Genomic DNA, 22,371 nt, shown 5'->3' with positions numbered 1-22,371 from the left:
ACATCAAAGCTTTTTTTTGTGTGTGTGTGTGTTAATGTTGGCGGAGATGTATACAAGAATTTTGTTATTTTAGGTGTTTGTGAAACTTTTCACATCAAGTGTTTAATATATGCAGACTATTTCTGAGCGGATGCTATTAGGTTTGCTAGTATATCAATTATCCTACTTTCTTCATAAAGTGTTATGAAGAACTTGAAAAGGGAACCTGAACCGGCCACACCCTGCTACAGAGCAGTATCTGAGCCCTCGTTTATACTCTGTTGCGGGCATAGACACGGGCAGCTGGCGACATAATGGCTAAGTAGGCATTCCTGTTATTTTCCACTTCAAGCACAAAAACAAAGTAACGTGTATTGGTGCACTGCAGTGTAAAGTCACATGATGACAAAAAACTGGCTGGCACTTGGATGTTGTCACAGACCTTCTTGGTCACTGTCCAAAGTGTGATGAATTTACATCACTCTGACCCCAGCAGACCCGAGTGGACTTGTGGTCGCAGAAAGTTTAAATGCCCTAAGTGATTCATGTGCAGCACAGAGATTCGGTTTTCAGATAAAAAAATCAGACGAGTCATCTGTTAAACAGAAATGGGTCATAAAGTCTTTGTTTAGTTTTAAACTGTTGGTATGCCCAGATGACTAACATTAACATTAATTTGTTCAGTGCCAGCTGATTTTTGCCTCTAAACTTTATTTTGGATAACTTAATAATCTTTACCTGTCCTGGATTACTTAAACTTGTTCAAAACCTTTAATGTGTTCTGATAGCTTCAAAAATTAAAGACAAAACCAAGTCCCAAAATAAAATTTTGCCCTCTTTTTTTTTGCCTTTTATGTGTCTAACATTTTCCAAAGCCACAGTTTGATTACTGCAAGATAAACATTTCCTACACTTTATGTCATTTGTTAGCAGAGGTTAGAAGGTTGACTGTTAGTTTGGTTAAAAAATATAACTTTTTTCAGTTAATCTCAGAGAATCAAGGGTAAAGAACTATTCTCATACTGTCTTATATTACACTAGCCACTGCATCCAAAGCGGAAACTCGTAGTTTTGTTTTGTTTTTTTTGGCCGCACACACACCTCTATGCTGAACGTGCACTGCAGGTATATCCAGTTAAAAGACACACATCTCCTGTTCCATGAACAGAGTTCAGCTGAACTTCTTTTATTATTTATTATTTACACTATACATACACAAAAATCAGCTCCTTCATTAGCAACAACATTACAAGTACAATAAAAACACATGTTTCGGCTTGAACCCGTGAGCAACACATTTGATTGTGTATTGAGTAATAAAGACACTGTCTTTACCTTCCCTGTGATAATAAAATGACAATTGTAGGATTTTTTTGTCATTGACACGTCACATCTTCTAAATGACTTAGTTGTTTTACAACAGGTCATCTAGTTAATCTGTCAACTGTAGTTTCATAGGTTTGGATCTCAGTATGATGCATCACGCACTGACGTAAGCATTGTTTGAGTATGTTGTGCGTAAAAAGGTTATCTGAAGGAAAGTCCTTTTTTACAAGTCCATGTATTTTCTGAATGCAGCCCAGTTCTCAATAGATCTCCTTCCTTGGTTATTGTGGCTGTGTGTATTTAAATGGAAGGACAAAGGTCAAAGCAGTCAAGCTTGTTTTTGGTTATGTATACAACCAGTCTGGCTTTGTGTGCCAGTAAACTCTGTGATTTTCTCTTTCTTAGGGCAAATACAACAACTCAGTCTCAGTGATTTTCACAACATTGGCCGTCTCGCTATGTACTTTATGCTGTAATTGACAGTCTCATAGCAGTTGGTGATGGCAGGGAGAAAGAACTTCCTTTTCATAGAAAAACATTGCCAGCAGAAGCAGGCTCGGGGTGGCTTTTTGCTTGTTGTGAGAATCAAGATTAAAAAGTGTAACCACTGTTGTGCAAACTGCATCAGCATCATTCCTGAAATATCTTCCTTATGAGAACAGACCTTTGCACAACAGAAACTGACACTCGAGGAGGAAATGGTATTGTGTATGTTGTGACTAGGGGTGCAACGATACTCGTATCGATATTGAACCGTTCGATACAGTGCTTTCGGTTCGGTATGCATATGTATCGAACAATACAACATTTTTAATTTATTTTATCAACTTTCCTTCTGACGGTGCTGTCTGTGTTGAGCGCTCAGTGGATCTGCACTCGACAGTGCAGCCTAGGCGGAGTAGTCGAACACAGATTCACTGAGCACAGGGCAAGCTAGCGAGACAGAAGTTAAGCTCTCCTTGCAACATGGCAAATTGAACCTCCCCCACCCTCATTCAGATCTGGCGTTTGGAACTATTTTGGTTTTCATGTGACGTATGACCCTGAAGGTAAGCGCGTCATGGACTAAAGTAAAACAGTATGTTGGATGTGCTACGCAATGCTCAATTACATGGGTGGGAACTAGTGTGTTAGCGCAGTTAGCTCGTTAACGTGTTGGCCGTCCAGCCCCACGCACGGGGCGATCCGCGGTAGCTCGTTAACGGAGATTTGCCGTGTTGTGGCGTTAACCTCATTTCAGATTAACGCTGACAGCACTAGAGGGAACACAACGAATATGACTGCACATTTACGCTGACATCATCCTAGTGCAAAGACAAGTGGAAGCAGACAAAAACAACAAGCACGCATGCTACAAACTTTACCCGAGTCATTTAGACAGCCGTTAGCACATGATTCTCCTTATGGGGACCTGATATGTTTAATATGCTGCTGAGAATATAGCCCAGAAGAAGCGTATAGTATAGCTTTTATTTTGTAAAGAGCCATTTCTCTGTAATAAACTCTCTTTTCCAAAGATGAGTGATTCCTCAATCAGATACAGGGCTCGCAAAATCGCTAGCCCGACGTCCCGGGGTAGCGATTTTTCCAGTCGGGCTGCCAAAATCTATCTCAGCCCTGCCCGTCGGCCTATCATAGGAAGGAAAAATATATGTAAATGCTTTTGTATTCTTTCGGAAATGTAGCTGGGTAATTATGTCATTGGCATCGGTGAGCCACTGTCAATATGTGACATATTGAAATCGCGTTTGAATTTGCGCTTGTTTTTTGCTTTCACTTTGCAATCGCGTGAACTGTGTATAGAGAGCGACAGCACTGATTGGTGAGTGATGATAATTTGCGCACCAATTCCTCTGACATCGTCTTATCAGTCGTTAGCTTACTATGCAAACATGACAAGTGAAATCTCCCGCAGCTTAAACATGTGAGTGGTTGATCGCGCAGAGAATCGCTGAGCGTTATGTTAGTGCGTGTGTAAAAGCAGCAGGATATATATTTTAGTTCTGCTGAGCCAAATAAGACAGGTCAGGGTGAAGAAGTGACAGCAAAAGAAAAGCTTACCACAAAACGGAAAAGTTATGACAAATCAGACTATAAGGCAAAAAGAAAGTGCAGCTTTATGGTTTCATAGACAAAAGAATTTCTGTGGCTGCAATATGACGAGCTAAATAACCAGGGCTGGACATAAGTGGTCCGCAGGTGTGCATTCCCTGTCAAAATAAAAAACATGCACAAGATAAGAAGTTGCAACGCGTGTTTGCGTGCATAAGATTTTCTGGAGGAGGACAGACATTTGTTTAGAACTCTTAAAGATGTCGAAGAAGCAAGCTCCTTTAAGCAATTACTTTGGTGTTCCTCCACCTCCAAAGAAATGTCAGAAGGAGTCCGAACCACAAAAGAAGCGTGTATTCTCGGAAAAGTGGTTGCAGGAGGTGAGCTGGCTTCAAACAAATGATGAACGCACAGAGATGTGGTGCAGAATGCGCTGTGAAAATGACAAATTAATAAAAAGGCATGAACATTTTTTTTGTATCGAAAAAATATCGAACCGTGACACCAAAGTATCAAACCGAACCGTGAATTTTGTGTATCGTTGCACCCCTAGTTGTGACCATAACAGCAGTGGCAGCTTTATAGGTGACGACACGATGAATGTCTCCTGAGAACTTTCCACCACTGTGGTAGCGATCAGACCCCCCCTGACTCATCATGTGCTCTAGTGTTAAACTCTGAAGACACACATGCAAAAGTGATATTTCCAAAATATGTAGGGCAAGAGAAGTGGCCTGAGGCGTCCTGCTACTGGAAGAAAAAGATGTGATCTGGTGTTCTTCACTTCCTGCCTTTGCTTTATAAGGATGTGTTATCTCTGAAAATCTGGATTCGCTCTGTGGTGTAGTGTCTTCCTGTAATTGTAGGCTTTTCATAATGGACCAGAACCAGTGTCATCAATGTGATCTATCAACCCATAACATAGTAATGATTTAGTGATTGACTATTCTTCAGGCCTGCAAAGCTCATGAAAGCCAGAAGGTGGACGTTTCCTACATAAATCCGGTGATGTGAAACTCATCCAGTTTTAGTGGGTTTGTTTTTTCCTCAGTCCTGGCAGCAGGGTGCTGGTGACACAAACTCAGGGTTGAGTTAGGACTTCCTAAAACAAGCAGAGCCCTCATGTTGTGCCTTAAAGGTCCATTATACTCGCTACATTGGTTGTGTTGCTTGTAAACAGTGGCATTGCCATAATCAAAACTGGCCTAAATCAGCAGGTATAGGAGGAAGAGAAGAAGTCAAAACCTGAATTAAAGTCATTTTCCAGGAGGTGACCTTTTTTCAGAACTGTTATCTTTCTCTGTATAATTTGACTCTCTGATCTTTTGCACTGATATACCATTACAGTTACAGTAAAAACCAACACGATCACATACTCGTATCTTGAACCTGGCAGTGCCGCAGCAGCATAAAAGTAAGGTTACAAAAATCAAGAGGTGCATGACTGACCGCAATGACACCAAAGTATGGCTTGCGCCTGCAGGCGTGTAGTGCCGTTCACTCATTGTCAGTATGAAGAGTGTACTGGGCACATTCGCCTTTTTGCTTCCCTGCAGCCTTTAATTTAAAGTATAAAGAAAGAAGTAATGATATAAAGCCAAAGCCGCAGTCTGAATGCAGGAAGGAGAGCTGTGTGTTTGTGTCCTGCTGCCAGGTCCTGTTTCTTATTCCCACTTCATCCAGCTTTTGACAAGCTACTTGAGTAGGCTGTAGTTAGCGTGCCAAACACTTATCTGCTGTACTCGACCTGACACCAAGGCCCACTTTGTCACTACTTTTGTCACATGTCCTCCTTTAAACTACTGGCAGTATTTCATCATTACTTCATCTGTTCATCATTATCTCAGACAGCAGAGACGTTTTTTTAATGAAGTTTAGGAATGTTGTCTGTCCAAAATAGTACAGATGTATTCAGAGATGCATTCATCTGCAAGAAGAAGAGTTTACTCCTCTAGCTGTCACTTGAGCGTTTGCTCCAAGACTAGTGAATTACAACGACATTTTGCAAGCTTGAGAAATTCAGTAGTGAGAAAGAAATCCAGGCAAATGTTTTATGACATAAATGTGTGATGTTGTGCAAAAGCAAGTTGCCTTGGCTGTGCAGACCTTTGTTGTAATAGCTTATTAGCTGTGTTGCACCATCCAATTTTAATTAAACATCTCTCTAAAGTGCTTTACAGTAAAGGCATGCTTTGTTGGGGGAGAGATGAAGTTATATATATATGCCTTTTATGTGTCTAACATTTTCCAAAGCCACAGTTTGATTACTGCAAGATGAACATTTCCTACACTTTATGTCATTTGTTAGCAGAGGCTAGAAGGTTGACTGTTAGTTTGGTTAAAAAATAACTTTTTTCAGTTAATCTCAGAGAACCAAGGGTAAAGAACTATTCTCATACTTCCTTATATTACACTAGCCACTGCATCCAAAGCGGAAACTCATAGTTGAAAGGTGACGTACTGCAATACTATTAGAGCAGTAAAAGAAACAATGCAGGTATGCTTGCAAAACATCGCTGACCTGTCCCTGCATTAGTATTCCATTCCTTCTCACAGTTTCCAGCTGAGATATCACTCGGTACTTCCATGCATACAGTTAAAACCTCTGGCAACACTGGATTGGTCATTGTATTCGCGGAAGGAGATACTTCCCTCCTGCCACTGAATATAATGGCTGTCAGATCTTGCTGTGTTTTTAATTTGCTGCTTTACTGCACTCTCATCCGTTGTCTTTCATCATCCCCCTTCCGTCGGGATCTTGATCGTTGGTCACCATGTGGGGAAAAAACTGAAGCACATACTATATGTCTACTATATTAAAAGCATTTTTTAGTCCAGCCTGGTCACCCTGACATCTTCTCTAGTGAAAAGACAGTGAGGGGTGTTAATTTGTATTCTTGTAGAATTTGAAATCCTTTTTTAAAATTTACTGAATGGGTTTCCATTTATAATGCTTCAAACTCAAATTAAATAAATGTGTACAGCACTAAGAGTGAAGTAAAACAAAAGGATGTGACGAAGGCAAAATAGAATGCCATCGAATCGTAGTTTCATCTCGATAATATTGTTTCAGCGATCAGTGAAATCCAAAATTGTAACTCATAATAAAATTACGTTACCAGCAATGAAGCAGTTCTGTAATGCAGGAAAAGGAATGTGCTGAAAGTCAAAATGTTGTTTTTATGTCGGTGGGCATTAAGTGTGTGTGGTATAGACTGTGTGATGCATTGACACATTGTGGTTAAACATTGCAGCTCAGTTATTGCCTGTGTTATTATTAGCTATTGTGTTATTGGCTTTTAGTTATTTGATCACATTCTTTGATAATGAATTATTTTTAAATGCGCTGTAATCTGTGGCATTTGTATAACAGTCAATGTTAGATTTTTTTTGGAAATGTCTGAATTAAGGGATTACTTGCCAGTTTATTCTTACACAATAACATGCGGCCAATTATTTTCTTGATCAAAGCAGCGAAAAACCACAATGGGTTAGCGTTGCTGTCGTCTGTCTGTCTTACCATCTCGCTTGTTTACAACTTTCTATCAGAAGAATAGAGGGGTGTTGCTGCAGGCCTGGCTGTTGGTTGGGTGACTGCGTAACATTTGAAGACCAGCAGTTAACATTAATAAAATGCAAATGATTAGTTCAATTGTCTTGGAGTTATAAATTAACTCTGGGTTTTGTTTCCATTAGTGCTTCTTAACATTTGTGTTTCTCTTTATGTAAACTAGAACCTCTTTTAAAAAAAAACAAACAACTTTTCAGCAACTTTTTATGGTGTCTTTAATCTAGAAACTCTGCTGCAGGTCTTAAAATTATGTAAATCAGCTGTTCTTTTGCTGTCTCACTTTTTAAAAGTAACACTTAAGAGTTACCACCTTTCAGTACCCCCTCCTCTGATTGTCACAGTCAATTACACTCACTCAACCCTGCAGACCCCCATCGTTCTTAAATGGCAGCTGTAATCAACTAAAAACCTGTAATGACTCTCAGCAGGATGATTGATTGGAGGACTTCCTCATTTCTTTGATTACTTAGTGTGGCAGGAAGTTGAGATGGCAAGTGTATGTCTTTACACCGTCACACCTTGTTTCTACATGACGGCGTTGAACATTGATGTGCATCTTTAGCACATGAAATAAGTATTTTAGTCATTCTCCGCACACTTACACAAGCAGAAACACACACACAGTCTATGCACTCTCATTAGCATGGACTCCTGTTTCTGTTCAGTTATGCAAAGACACATTCAAACAGACAAATTTGTACACACACACACACACACACACACACACACACACACACACACAGCGTCTGAGAGATCTGTTAATAGGAGCCAGGCCATCTGCACTACTGTTAAACCTCTTTCTCTGCCTTATTAAAAAAGCTTATTATATCAAATGTTGGCAGGAGGATCCAAAGTCTTTCAGTTCCCAAATGTTTTCAGGGTTAGGACCCCAGATGGAAACATAATAAAAAATGGGCTCTACTTTGTAAGGATTTTAAATAAAGCACGAATTAGTTGCTGGAGAATATATTTTTCTATTAACAGATTAAAATAATAAATAAAATAATATTTTTTATAATAAATTCTATATATATAAAAAGCTTTCACTGCTGATTTACAGCTCTTGAATTACATCTGCTTACCTTTACTTAACTAAAGTTGAGAGAAAGGTTTCCTGAAAAAAAAGAACTATTTTCACCTACTTTCCACCGTTTTTCCCCTGACCTCTGCTGTATGTTCCTTTCTTCTTTTTTAACCTTATCGTACTCCATCATGTTTCCTACCAGATTGTTAGTGGATTACAGTTGACCTTCTGTCAGAAACATACTTCTCATACATCTAGGTCACCATAAAGCCATCCACATGACTGGTAGCTCAATGACAGGTTGTTTAGTATTCAACCAATAATACTTCTTTTATTAACAATTAACTGAGGGTTTTATTGAATCGTCCATTGCCTGTCACAGTTTAGAGAGGCTAAACCTACCTCTGTCACTTGCATGCTTTTAGCTACAGCATACAGAGGAAACTTATACCTCATTTTCCCCACCAAATTACTAGTCCTAGCTTGCATGATTTAATGAAAAAGGTGTCTTTGGTGCAATTATTGCCCTGTGTTTCTTGAGGATACTAATTTCTAATGGGAGTCAAACCTCAATATGACTTCACAGATGTGGCCTTTCAGGAAACTCTCAGCCAGTAAACAGCAGATCATCTGAAGAAAAAGAAGGTTAAGTCTCTGTGGAGTACTGCAGATAGCTGTGATGTCAGTTTGGATGCTCATCACCGATGCTATGAAGCAGCCCTGAGGATTTTATAGTACTCTTCTCAGCCTGGGACGCACACACAAACACAAACCCACAGAGTTTCAGGCAGTCTGGCAGCTGACCCTTTGCAGTGTGTTTGGCTGTTGTGTAACAGAGCAACGGCGAGGCCAGATTTTACACACTTAATTTGTGTCGCTGTCTGTTTTTCTTAACACTGTTCTATCCTGTTACCTTTGCCTTCAGTCAGATTCACCTGGGCCTCTTCAAAGCTCTGATTTGGCCGCTTCCACTTACCTTTTTATGTTGATACACTGCAGTCTTACCTCTCACTAACATTTAAAACATTTAAAAGTAATAACATTAACCTGCGACTTGAAACATAAAAAGGCTTCCAGTAAGGCCATTGAGTAATTTAAAAAAAAAAATGCATTTCCAGTATAAGTTTTTTTCTTTTCTTCTTTCTATAAAAATCCCTATACACATTAAAAGAAGACTGAAAAATCATTACTTTTTTTACTCACAAATTAGGTGACTTAAATCCAATATTGCCATAAAGCTGTCAAGCTCATTAATTTAGAATAATTTGCAAAGGGTCTTTAACAGCCAGTGATTTCAGAGAGAGCTACTTTGCTATGAGACTTTTAGAGGGTGAATTTTGCTGTTTTTTTTGGAGGAGAGGCATTCATAAACCTTCATAAACTCTGATGGTTGCATCATTAGGACATAACTAATAATTAGTGCTAAGTACAGTAGAATTTCACTCATCAAACCTGGAGCACATTGTGTTCTAGTGTTTGTTATAGAATGTAATTAAAATGCTCCAAAAGGGACCAGCATCATAAGAGGTCCAGCTCAGTTATTCAGAGACTTGGCTGCAGTTAGCTGCATTGGCCTGTGTTAGCCCCTATCAGTCAAAGAAGCTGTGTTCCTAATTTTAAGCCTCATCAGTATCCAATCTTATGCACTAAAACCTTCACCTATTCTAAAGTTTTATGGATGATAACGTAAGCCTAAAATGAAGCCCCTTTTCATTGAAAAATGATACTGTGATTGTTTAGAGTCATAACCAGAGTCGATACTGGTGACATGTCACCTCAGCATTAAAGACTGGTGCATCCACAGTTCTCACAAAGTCAGATGTCTAGTTTAGGAAAGTTGTGTGACAAGAATTTGATCAAAATTGTAGGAGTTGTGTTACATTTCACAGCCAAGATGCGAGTATTTGCAGCTTCCACATTGATGCAAAATCAGGCTTTTCTTAGTGCAAGAGCTGCTCTCTGCCACATCATACTGTAGACTGATGAGCAATGAATGACTGAAGTTAGACACTGTAGAAATGCGACTCTCCCCGAAGTATAAATACTCTCCTTGATACGGACTTTCAGGGATAATCCAATGTAAACCATTGCTATTCTCTGTATTTCTTTGATTAGAGAGACAGATGAAACAGAAGACAGAGAGAGTGTGTGTGTGTGTGTGTGTGTTTGTGTGCACGCACTTCATGGAGCTTTTCTTAATCCCTCTGGGAGCTTCAATTGGATATCTATGTGTTTCTGTGTGTGTTTGGTTATTATGTCAGCTGCAATGTCTTGTGTTGTGCAGAGCGGCATTATGGGAGGGCAGGTCAAGCGGCGTGTGTCGTGGAAGCGCAGGGAGAGCGAGCATCACTAAGCTGTGTGTGTGTGTGTGTGTGTCTCTCTCTCTCTGTCCCTCCCTCCCTGTCTTTTTATGTAAGGATGTGTGAGTGAATTGGAGTTTGTGTATGTGCTCACAGAGTGACATTATCTGGTTTGCCACAGTGACATGTCAGTCAGAGAGTTGGTGAATAGGCAGGGGCGGCTGCTTTTCTCTGCACCATCACTGTTCTCATCAGCAACGCCGGCTACAACACTTATTCTTCTGCAGCGGCAACTCAGCTACAGGACAGTATGTACCCAGATGAGAATGAGACGGTAAGACTGCCGCTTTATGTGTGCATACACCGGCAGGGGGGATGCTCTTGAATAGAGAATTTTTGTAACTACATGCACCTTTTTTGCCTAGTCAGCATAGCCTGCAGTGTGTTATACTCTGTTGTACCAAAGTAATGTGTTGCGCAGTGATTAATGCTCACACATATTACTAGCGCAATGAAACTCTTGATAAAGCATCAAGCTGTTTGGGTTGCAGGAAGCACACATGCCAGCAGGCACTGCTGCATTTACAGAGTCTGTTGCAAAGAGTAAATTGTCTTTAAGTGAAGTGCTGCCTGTTTTGAATGTCATCAGTCATGCTGCTGTATATAGTGATTTAGTTATTTATTTAGTTTTATCTTGTTTATGCAAGGATCTATTTTCTTACAGTTATATGCATAATCATACATTCTCATTCACAGCTCTGTTTTTCTTTCCATTCACAAAGCAGGTGATCTTGCAGCTTTAGCTCACAAGCTTTGGGCAGATTTGCGTTTATTATCCATTCTCTCAGTGTGAGTATTCACAGTAATCCATACCATTGATTAGTGAAAATCTAGCTGCTTCTTACTCCCACTGATCCAGTAAACTCAGTAGCCGGAAGGGACACAGGGGAGGTTCAGTCTTATCCTGAGATGTTGGAACTGATGGTGCCATGGGGCAGGATAGCTAAGAGGATGCGCTAAGCACTTGGTATGCTTCATTACATAAGCGCCAGCTACGTAACATTTGTTTGGACAGCTGGCTTGTGAGACGAGCTCGGGGCAGCAGTGATGATGGCAGAGAGGACAGGGAGGAGGGTGGCAGACAGGGCAGAGTATCCTGTGACATGTAATTCGATTATAGATGCGCTGTATTTTAGAATGATAGTTTAACAAACAATGCTTAGTAAGAAAGTTATTAATCTTATGTTTTAAATAAGAATTTTTGGCCATTTATTGATTGTCATGAGTAGTGGGTGATTTAGGTTGTTTTTGTTTTTTGTTTTTTTTTGCCCTAAACCTTTAATACAACATGCATGCAAGACGCTACAGTCAGCAGCTAAGATTTATTTTTTTTTTTCCCTTGTAACTGTAACATGCATTAAATGAATTCTCAGACCACAAATACTACAGCATATTTACCTATATGAAAATAAATACCCCTCTAAAATGTCTCATTTACTATGTTTAAAGATGAACTTTCAGAAAATATTACAATTTTCACATTTAATGCAACATCCATTTAAAAAAACAAAACAAAGATGATGGAGAGCCTGAGGTGAGAAAAAAATCTTTAAAGACATGAGATTTTCACATGTAGAGTTTTGACAATATTTGTGATCCAAACTATTTTTCTACTTTCACGTTTTCACTCACGTGTAGTCATGCTGGCATCATTGCATCTAGAATAGCAGTGTATTTTATGAAGAAAAAATGAGAAAGTAAAAGCTTGCACTGCAGCTTTCACACTCTGCAGATCTATCCAGTGGACTTGCCAGTGGGTGGGTTCTGGTTGCCTGGCCACATGAAACTGTATACCTCTTCCACAACTGCAACATCAGATTATTATGTTAACATGGCACAGTTCCTAATTAGGGATATACCCAACTAAGCAAAAGGATGATTAAACGTTCGTGCCTTCTCACGTTGGCATTATAATAGTATTTATTGAAACTATACATAAATGATTCTCTATCTCTGTGAGGGGAGGCTTCAGTAAAGCAAAGTGTACAGTAAGACAGAACACACCTGTGACAGTTCTTTTAAAACTTCCTTTCCTTTATGTGATGATCAGTCATTTCCTAGCCACCATGTATACCCGAGCAGCCACCGAACCACAATGAGCCGCTACGGTATGTAATCTCTTGGTCCAATATAAATAAAGGTTTGCTTTTGGCCCTACCCATGTGTGCTTGTTTGGCCGAGAACTGCTTGCACTATTAATTTCTGACTTTCCAGTAGAGTGAACCACCTGTGTGTGCACTTTGCCCTCTGCCAAGCTCACAGTCAGAGATGATTAACTTGGCAGCATGGGAACATGATTTTATAGTTCTATACATCCAGCTTCAGTCTGGTTAATATAGCGTGGGTCTATGAGGAAATGTAGCCCTTGCATGCTATATTTAGGAGAAGTCCTAGAAATAAAGTGACTGTAAGAAATGTGAATTTTTTTTAAAGATAAACCAATTAGACTGATACAGAAATATAAAGTTTTATCATTTTATTTATTTTAATAACATCGAGTTTGTAGTTCACCACAGCTTCATTTCATAGCCCAGAATGGCAAAAGATTCACAGGTCTATAACTAAGTAACGTCTGCCGTTGTCCTGTTTTTAAACCCCCCTCAAAGAAAGCTTCTAGGTGCAGGAGTTGTCAATAAGATGTGTTTAAGGGCCTTTTCATCCTCTGCAATTTATCAAAGTTGTGTCTTCGCTTTTCTAGATTTTATGTCTTTATTGCAATTTTTATAATAACTGTTTGCCAGATTTTCTTATTCACAGAACACACATATACAGTAGCTGTATATACAGTGCGTTTCTTCAGCTAAAGCTTAGATGCGGATAATGGAGTCAGACTTTAGTCTGTACCAACAAAGACCTACTTTCTCTTCAGAGTCTACAGTGGGTTTCTAATGTGTCAGTGGGACACTGTATTCTCGGCAAATGAGTTTCTTTTTCAACTCTTACACAAAGCTCCACAGTTGAGCCCCTGCTGATTGTTAACTGTCTTCTTACAGTCACCCTGGCTTGAACTTAAATGGCAAATTGCTGGTGGCATCGGGTTCTTATTTTGTATTTTGTAGTTATATAAACCTTTGACAAATTCATGAAACAAGTTGGGACATGCACCTAGTATAATTTCTTCCCGGCAAAAGGAAAAAGAGCATGCCTGCATGTTTCTTGAGGATGGGAATGCTTTTTTAGGCAGTCAACTGAAACACAGCCTGACGATGCTCTGTTTAACCACGTCAGTATGAAGGTTTGATGGGAAAAAATGCTGTCTTACTAAAATGAAACCTGATCATTCAAACCTTAAAAAAAAATCTGCCAAAAGATGGATAGTTTTTTGGAGAAATTTAAAAATTTGGCTGTTTGAGGTTGACAAAGAAAGGGTGGTTTAAAGAATAGCAGCTTAATAATAACGAGACATCTTTTAGCTTATCAGTTCATCATAATAGCCAGACTACCGGTAAAGAAAAATACTCTGTGCCTCTTCCTGGTTATCATGTACTTGAATTTCGACAGGTTTGAACATCTCTTCATAGCTCAAGGCCTCCTTATTTACCTGATGTATCTATGACAGGTTTAGGCATGTATTTGCTGAAATGCCTCGGCGTAGCTGAGTTAGCAGCTTGTAGCGTAGGCATACTTGTCTGAGAGTTGCAGAGTTAGTAATTGAAATTCAGAGATCTTTTCTTGAAATCAGGCTTATCTGCTGTCATCAGACAGATGTGGTTAAGCAAGTTTCATTATTAAAGTGCAGTCCAAAGATTGATTAATTAATCCTGAATGATTTTATCTTGCACTTCGAAGCTAGGAACAATTTAGAACTACGAAGGGCAACTGCATGACTGGCTGACTGCTCAGATGACTGTGCTAGGTGTGTGTTGGTAACTCTTCCAGCAGTCACAGTTTATACACAAGTTTTATACAGTTTTATACACATGCTCTGAACTTGAATTTCATGAATGTCGGCTTGCACATTTCTAAATAAACAATTTGTAAAGCATTTTTGCTTTATATGTGGGATGTCCTGTTTAATTTTGGCTTAATAAAACATAAATGAACACACACAGAAGGAGTAGGGTCATTCTGGGGAACTGGCTGCACACTGTCAGCTCTTCTCCTGCAGGATAAAAGCTCCTTAACTTCCTGTTTATACTGGGCTCCTGCAGTAATTCCATTTCAGATTAGATTAGTAGATTATTCTGGGAGACCTGTATGCGCTTCCCTCCTGCTTTTGCTCTTCCTGTCTTCAATAATAAGTACAAAGCAGATGTAATACACCAAAGCACCCATTGTATGTATAATGTTGTGCTTTTGTCCCTCAGAGAAAAACCAGTGAACCCCCTTTGTTTTTGTCAAACTGGTTTTGCTCGAGCAGGTTTTTGTGCCTTGCTCAGGTTAACTGTTTGAGAAGTCAGAGACGTGATCCACAGTTTTGTTCATTTGCATTCAAGACCTGTAATACAGGTTCAGCACCAGTGCTGGTATTCTGAGTAGAATAAAAAGGAGGAGTTTTTCGCCAAGGACAACTGGATTTTCCTATACACAAACCTTTTATCTGTGACTTCACAGAAGCTTGTCTTTGTCGACGGTTTGGCTCACTGTATTCAGGTGGTTATTAAAATGCAAGCTTAATCTGATTCTTGTAGTTCTTGCTCTACTTCACATTGTATTAGAGTAAGTGCATCAGGGAAGTGTCGAGCGGGACACTTAAATCTTTCCACTGTGCAAATCTCTGCAGCTTTGACTACCTGCATGGTTGGAGATAAAATGTATGCAGACAGAAAACTGTTACTAAAAATATGATTCATTTTTACCCAGACTTGTAGTTGAGGGGCATAACAAAGACATATTTCTTTCCCCCCCAGAAGAAATCCCCAAAACATGTGAGAAAGAGATTCAGACTAAGGATGCACTGATATTTGCATCAGATATTAGTCCAATCCTGACTTAAAAAGCTGGATAAGGATTTCATGACAGTTAATTTCAGGTTAGTTCTACGTTTACTAAGACATTTGGCAGTAGCAGTGCACCAGTACCTGAAGGCTGGCTAATAGCAAAGGCTAATCAGTTATGAGGTAATTTTTACTCACCACGTCGACAACTAGATAGTTGTTGCAAAGTGGAGACAATTCATCATGGTAATCAAGAGAACTGAGCTTTAAAGAACCCAACATTTAAAGAACCCGACATGTGATCTGTGATTGGGGTTAGGCACTAACTAACTGTGTAACATATTTTAGAATGTTAATGTATTAAAAGTAAATTATGTGTGAAAATATGATGCATATGACTCAAACTTGGGTCTTGGGTGTGAGAGGCAGAATGATTAACTTCTCCACCATCAACCTCTCCAGCCTCCAACTTTCTTGTGACTAGGGATGGGAATTGATAAGATTTTCACGATTCCGAATCTATTTTCGATTCTGTTTAACGATTCAATTCTTTATCGATTGTTATTTTTTAAAAAGGGGAACACTAAGGTCGATTAGCTTAGAACTTTTTTAATATCTTCTCTTTGAACAAGAACGGGAGAGGACGTGCAAAACGTTACCGCTGCTGCTGGGTTGAGATTCACGAGTCCGGAGCGGAATTAAAAACACGACATTCATTTAAGGTCATCGCGTGTTTTGTAAGCAAATGCTTTTGCATTTTTGTAGTGTTTCCTCCCTTAAATGAAATATCTACTTTGTAAGTATTGCAAGTTGCCCTGTTGTCATCCATTCTCATAAAGCAAAACCAAACTTTTGAGCGTTCGAGCTGCTTAGGCACCGTGTTTCCTGCCAGGTAAATGACGCTCCGCAACGTGGTGACGTCATTCGGGGCGACTGGAATCGATAAGGGAATCATTTGCAATATGGCAAACAATTCCAAGGAATTGAAACAGTGGGGACCGGTTCTCAACAATAACTGGGTTTCAATACCCATCCCTACTTGTGACTTTTTCATCTTGTGAAAGTGGAAATTATTCATTTCCTGTACATGAAGACAAATCACCACATACGAGAGAGAACAGACGGATTAAAATTGTGTTCAGGCATGAAAAAATGTGTCCAAAAATGTGCATCAGTAGATTAGAGGTTGTGACTGTTTCACAAACTGCAGTGAGACTAAGTTGGTTGGCAACAAATCTTCTTCTGTTGGCATCTTTCTCTCTTTCTTTCATAGTGTTGTTTGGTCTAACTCTTATCAGAAAGCTCTTATACCCACCTACCCAGCCATCAGCTCGGTTATCATCATCTTCCTCTGCATCATAGCTGTCACACATGTGAGGAGGTAAGCTCACAGTGAGGTTCAGGGCAGGAAAAAGGAAATTAGTAAGGCCATAAACAATAGCTGCAAGCTGCAAAGACTTTCACACCAAGCTGAAATCAAAGAAGTAAATGGTAAATGGCCTGTATTTGTATAGCGCTTTACTAGTCCCTAAGGACCCCAAAGCGCTTTACACATCCAGTCATCCACCCATTCACACACACATTCTCAAGTAGAAGTAACCTGTATACTTTATCACTCTTTTGAAGATCATGTTTAAGTCAAGCCTTCAAAAAATAAAAGATCTGTAGTCTTCCTCTCAGTGAGAAAGTGAGACCTAATGAATTTAGCACTACTTTCAGATTAGTACCAAGACCAAAGGTGTCTGTACTGATCTCAAATCTGAAAACGTTGGAATAGTGTTTGCCTAATGGTTGCTAAAATAAACATTAAAGTTAAGCTGTTGTTCTTGTCGTTGTTGCCACTGCTCCTTTTAAATGAATTGTGAACTGCTGATGTGGCAGAGGATAAACAAACTCTCAGCTGTAAATTAGCTAACCCTTTTCTGTTTACTGTAGCTGTATACAAACACCTTTCGATTGTACTGAGAGCCTATCATAGAGGTTTCACACGCAGTATCTGCAAGTAAATGTTCTTTGCCCCATCTGGCTTTGTTGAAATTTTGCATATTTCCCAAGCTTATCAGTAACTTTACATTATTATCATAAAGGATGAGGGGTAGTCAAAACGACCAAAATTTGTCATGACTTGCAAAACATTAGGGTCAATGTTGCTGAACATCTACCTAAGAAGTTCGTTGTTGAACTTTGTCTTTCGGCTGCTTTATTGTGCAGATTTCTAGAACACAGTCAGATGTTTTTAAGTTATGATTGTCAAAAGGAAGTCACAATTGCTGGAAGCTGATATTCCACCCTTTATTGTTCATGGACAAAACTAACTCACACCGCACTGTTCTTAGAATTTCACTGTTAATGTTAAGAACAAAACAAACTGTCCACAAATGTTAAGATTTGTAATATCTCTCATATGGGGAGAAAAAGTATTCTTTGGTAGTTTGTAATAGATTTGGAGCTTTCCTTTACAAAATCTTTTTTTCTTAGCTCATTACCACTTCTTCACTTTTGTTGTGTTATAACATGTTTGACTTATACCACTGTGCAGTTTTCTACAAGCTCCTTATAAAATTGTGGATGTTTTCCCCCCTCTCCTTTTATGTCTCTGCCTCCCTGCTTGCCTATCACAGTGACCTTGCAGAATTTGCATGGTCATTGAAATAATCACAGCCAGCAGGCAGCTCCTCTCTCTCTCTCAACGTTGCTTCACCCCTTCCCCGGAGTAGATGGAAAACTGCCAGGAGTGATTTTGAAGACAAGCTACAGTGTTTTACAGCACCTGTGCAATGCAATTTTCCACTCCTTTTTTGTCATTTCCTACCAGAACTTCACTATAATACCTACGTTTACTCTAGCAGGGCAGCTTTTCTGAATATCAAATATTATTTTTCTGTAGCCTGCTTTGCATTCCCAAACTCTAGTTTCACAACATGGTATCTGGTGGACTTATTTGCTTGTTAGCTGTCACTGCTGGGTTTTGCCACCTTGCTCAGCCTAGTTTTTAACAGGTGAGTAAAAGGTTACCTGTTAGAAATCAAAGAGGTCAATGTATAAAAGGATTTCTCGATATTTTAATTTTCTAACAGCACAAATATTGTTATGGGGATGCTCTAGATGTGTGCTACACTGGTCACCTGCAACATTAAAAGTAACGTTTACGTTTGGCCCACTCATGCAGCCAGCCTAGCCCTGAACCGACAGGGACAGCCTTTGAGTCCTCTGAATTTCAGGATGGGTTGAATGTTAATTTAGACTGGATCTCTGGACTTTGAAGCCTAGCTCAGTCGTATGGTCTCTTTATAATGTTCCTTGAGCTGTTCCTGAGCAGTTTCTGTTCTTTAGTTGGGCCATTGACCTGTAGTGGGGTCCTCCACCAATGGGGCCTTTTTTAGGCAAGGGTGCTTTGTTTGCATCAGTGTTTAGATGGTTGTTAACAGCAACGTACATAAAAGGACCCAAGCTTGCAAAGTGTATTTTTTTATACTGAGATGATCATTGTATAATAATCAGTGTCAATAAATGATAATTGAGGATAGAGCCTCATTTACTTCCATGATCATTGTTATTACATCATGTTGGGACAGAGAAACCAAAGATATCTTTGTTTGTTTTTGTTTTGTTTTTTTAACATTATAACATTGTGAAGGCCTATTCCACCTTAATTACTATTCTATAGAAGTTTTAATTACTTTAGCAAATCACTACAATCACCGTCTGTCTCATTTTTCTCCACAAGTTTCTCCCACAAAGTCATTTTTAAAAGGAGTTTTGGCATGCTACAGGCTGACTACAGGATTGTACTTAGCCAGAGGGATCTTTCTTCCTGACTCTTTCTTCTTCATACCTGGCCTTTACTCTCCTCCTCCTCCATAAAGAGGTGTGCTGTTGAGGCATGATTCTGTGAGGAAACTGGGACTCGTGGCCTCATCTCTGTAGCCTGGAGGAGGGGAGAAGAATCTGAGGGTATATTTTCTTCCCTTTCTCGCTCTTCACCACACCTCTTGAATGTGTGTAAAAACAGGTCGATACACAGCTCTGTGGTGAAAAGAGTGTGAAAAATGAGCTAGGAAAAATGCACAGAGTGATGGAAGCATTACAAAACAGAAGATTTTTTTTGTGCTGATATTCAAAATCCTTGACCACATCAACTTGTGAAACCACCTCATCAGATGAGAAAATGATTTATTACTTTACTGAAAAACAACAGCTTTCTCCAGTTAATACTAAAGGAAACATAAAAAGAGAACATTTTTTAAAAACTGTTGCAGTTTCCTTTTTAAGAGCAAATCTGTTACGTTGGCCTGTTTTCCAAAGAAAAAAAACTATGTTCAGTGTTTTCTTATCTGGGATACGTGACGATGATGATTAATGAGGCTTCAGCAGGAACTGTGGCAGGCTAACCTATATGGACTCAATCTCAGTAAAAAAACAACATTTAAACTAAACTGCAGTTTCATTGTGTCTTCCCAGCAGTTATCAGGTTGTTTCTATTTCTGCCTCTGCATCTGATTTGGGGAGTATGTGTTGTATCCTTGGACTGATTGCTCTAGTTGTACATTTATTTTCTCATTACTCTCCACCAATTACTCTGCACTGTCGTTGACCTTGTAAAAGGCTTCGGAGGGAGCATTTGGGCGCATTGTTGAGCTTAATTACACCGAGCTTTCCTAATTGCTCTGTCATTTTGTCGTTGGATGCTGCTGCTTAACTTTTCTGCTACACAATTATTGGCTCCTTCACTAGCTATAATGCAGTGTTTAACTGGCTCACTGGACCTAAAGGCATGGAGTGGTCTCATGGTGAATTCCTATCAGTTATAGATCATTAATTTTACTTCACTTCAGGTCATTCCTGCTTCATTTTGTGTAAATGGCAAAAAAAATCAAACCATCTCAGAAACATAATAAGGTCATTGCCCTATATTATAATATTTATGGTTAATGATGTATATGTATAAATATGTGTATAAATGTATATCAGGAAATGCACTTCATTTATATTTGCTTTGAAAAGCACAGTGAGTTTAAGCTGAACATCGTTTCTAGCTTCATGTTTTTTTTATTAGCCTTTTTATTTAAGGCTCTACTAAAGTAGCTTTGCAGGGTTCACAGTTCACGCTATTCATCTTATAATGGCCTTGGTGCAGCTCCTTAGTTCTTTCTCTGTCTGTTTTTCACTCCACTTTCTTTAAATCAGCTCTCTTCTGGTTGGCTACATCTCATAAACAGAAGGTTTTTTCGAAGCACATGGCTGGGATTTAGATACTCAAACATCTGAAGCTTTTTGGCCCTGATGATAATATATAATAGTCATCCTCTCTCTTTGACATCATGACCTCACGTTTGTGTTGTGAGTGGACAAATTTTCTTGACCGTGTATTTTATTTTTGTGTTGAGTATGAGGAACAGATTGTTTGCAAGACATTTCCAAGTAAATTGAGGTCAATTTGTTTACACTGCACATTTAAACTTGAAGGTTCGAAAACATAAACCCACCCATTTAAACCATATATATAAATAAAATAACAAAAAAAAAAGTTTAAGCAAGTATTGATTTGATGATTCACTACATAATCTGGAAAGGTCAACACTACTTAAAAGCCAGTGCCGAACTACTGTGTCTACATTAACAGTAGACGAAGAGTGGATGCTGTTTTATATGTTCAGTCCAAGTTAGAGTCAGAGAGATGTGTGTGTGACTCTTGGCTTTCTAAATAAAGCCAGTTTAGGTTTTTCCATAAGAATGTCCTATTTACATGGCAGTCCAGTAACCTAGTTAACCTAATCAGGCCAAAGGTGTAGTGACCTCTTAAATGCAGGCTGTTTATTACATTTAACCACTGCAGATCTGTCTGAGAAATGGAAAGCAAAGTTGAAACTGACCTGATATGATTTGGTTTATACTTGATTTGGTTGATTTTGGTCCAGATGTTTTAGTCGTGGAGCACTGTGCCCTATCGAATGTCTACCCTCTGTGCCTGTTGTCTGGACATCTGAAAAAATATCACAGATAATTTTTATCAGCTTCTGAACCTATTTTTAGTCCACGCTGACGGGCGTTCTGGTAATCAGGTGGTGATGACAGATTTGTTTTGCGCAAATGTGTCACTGAAATAAAGTCTGTGGGGAAGAGGAAAGGAACAAATGGTGTTATATGGTGCTGCTATAACATAAGCCCCCGCTCCTCTGCAGTATTTTCCTTTGGTTTACAGTAATCCTTAAACGTCTGTGTGCTGCCTTGTTGTTTTCTGGGGGGGGTGCTGCCAGTGAAAAGGCCACATTTGTCACGTCTCAGACGTGACTCACTCTTTTTCCAGTGCCCACTCATTATTGAGGTCCACTGTGTTTAGTGCCCATTACATCTATAGCTCTTTTAGATTTCTTTAATGTTTTTTATGCATTGAATCTCCAGTTTATTTAAGATATTAATGTTTCATGTTTGTTTTTCTTTGTGAATCATCGTCTTCCTCCTACTATTTTGTCCTCTATCTTTTGTCTCAGCCCTGAAATGTTTGCAGCTGGTTAGTTATTACTTTCATCTCATGTTTGCCCATAGATGTCCTTTTATGTGACTTTAATATTGTACTTTAGTGGCAATATTGAGTCATCTTACAGTATGTAGGCAGTCTTTCATGTAGCTTTAGTCTGAACACCGCCTCTTTAATCAGCCCTATCTCCAATTGATTTCTCACCCACATGTTTGACTTTAGAGACGTTGTCGATGTATCACAGAAGAAAGGAGGTTTTTTTTTTATGACTCCTGAGATAGAAAACAGTTGTTTGTAATGACCTCAAGGTTTTTATATCAGTGTTAGCATTGTGTTTGTGATTCTAGAGGCTCTTCTGACCTCTGCAGTTGTTCCAGGAAGTCTTTAGGTTTATGACCAATGATGGATTTTTATATTTTTAGTATGAGAGAACTGTTCAGATTCAACCTTTGTATTCTAGTAGAGAGGCTGCTATTTTAATTGTGGCTGATTCTTATGATGACTGTTTTCATGTATCATTTAGTCTATATATTGCCATCAGATGATAAAACCAATAGTTAAAAAAAAGATCCAAATACTTTTGTCTCTTTCCTGCAATCAGCTAAATAGAACTATTTAATGTTCACTTTTATTCTTTTTAAAAATCTAAATTATACATTTTAAAGCTCCGTGTTGTTTCTATCTCAGATGGCCTGGTTTTATTA

General features: G+C 39.0%; 1 protein-coding gene and 1 long non-coding RNA gene across 9 annotated transcripts in view; both read left to right on the top strand.

Moving 5' to 3' along the window:
• Positions 1 to 22,371, top strand: part of LOC146497281 (rho GTPase-activating protein 12-like) — a 65,390-nt gene that overhangs the window by 10,886 nt on the left and 32,133 nt on the right. The window lies entirely within an intron of this gene.
• The window catches only part of LOC146497282 (uncharacterized), a 22,910-nt gene continuing 542 nt past the window's right edge, over positions 4 to 22,371 (top strand). The window contains exons 1-2 of the long non-coding RNA XR_014870920.1: positions 4 to 20,411; positions 20,460 to 22,371. The exon at positions 20,460 to 22,371 is cut by the window's right edge and continues 542 nt beyond it. This is a non-coding gene — a long non-coding RNA (uncharacterized LOC146497282). The remainder of the gene's footprint in view (positions 20,412 to 20,459) is intronic.

This window comes from Neolamprologus multifasciatus, chromosome 18 (genome assembly GCF_963576455.1).
Source record: "Neolamprologus multifasciatus chromosome 18, fNeoMul1.2, whole genome shotgun sequence".
Taxonomy (NCBI): Eukaryota; Metazoa; Chordata; class Actinopteri; order Cichliformes; family Cichlidae; genus Neolamprologus; species Neolamprologus multifasciatus.
Note: the sequence above shows the minus strand (reverse complement) of the source record. Positions and strands in the feature narration are given on the sequence as shown.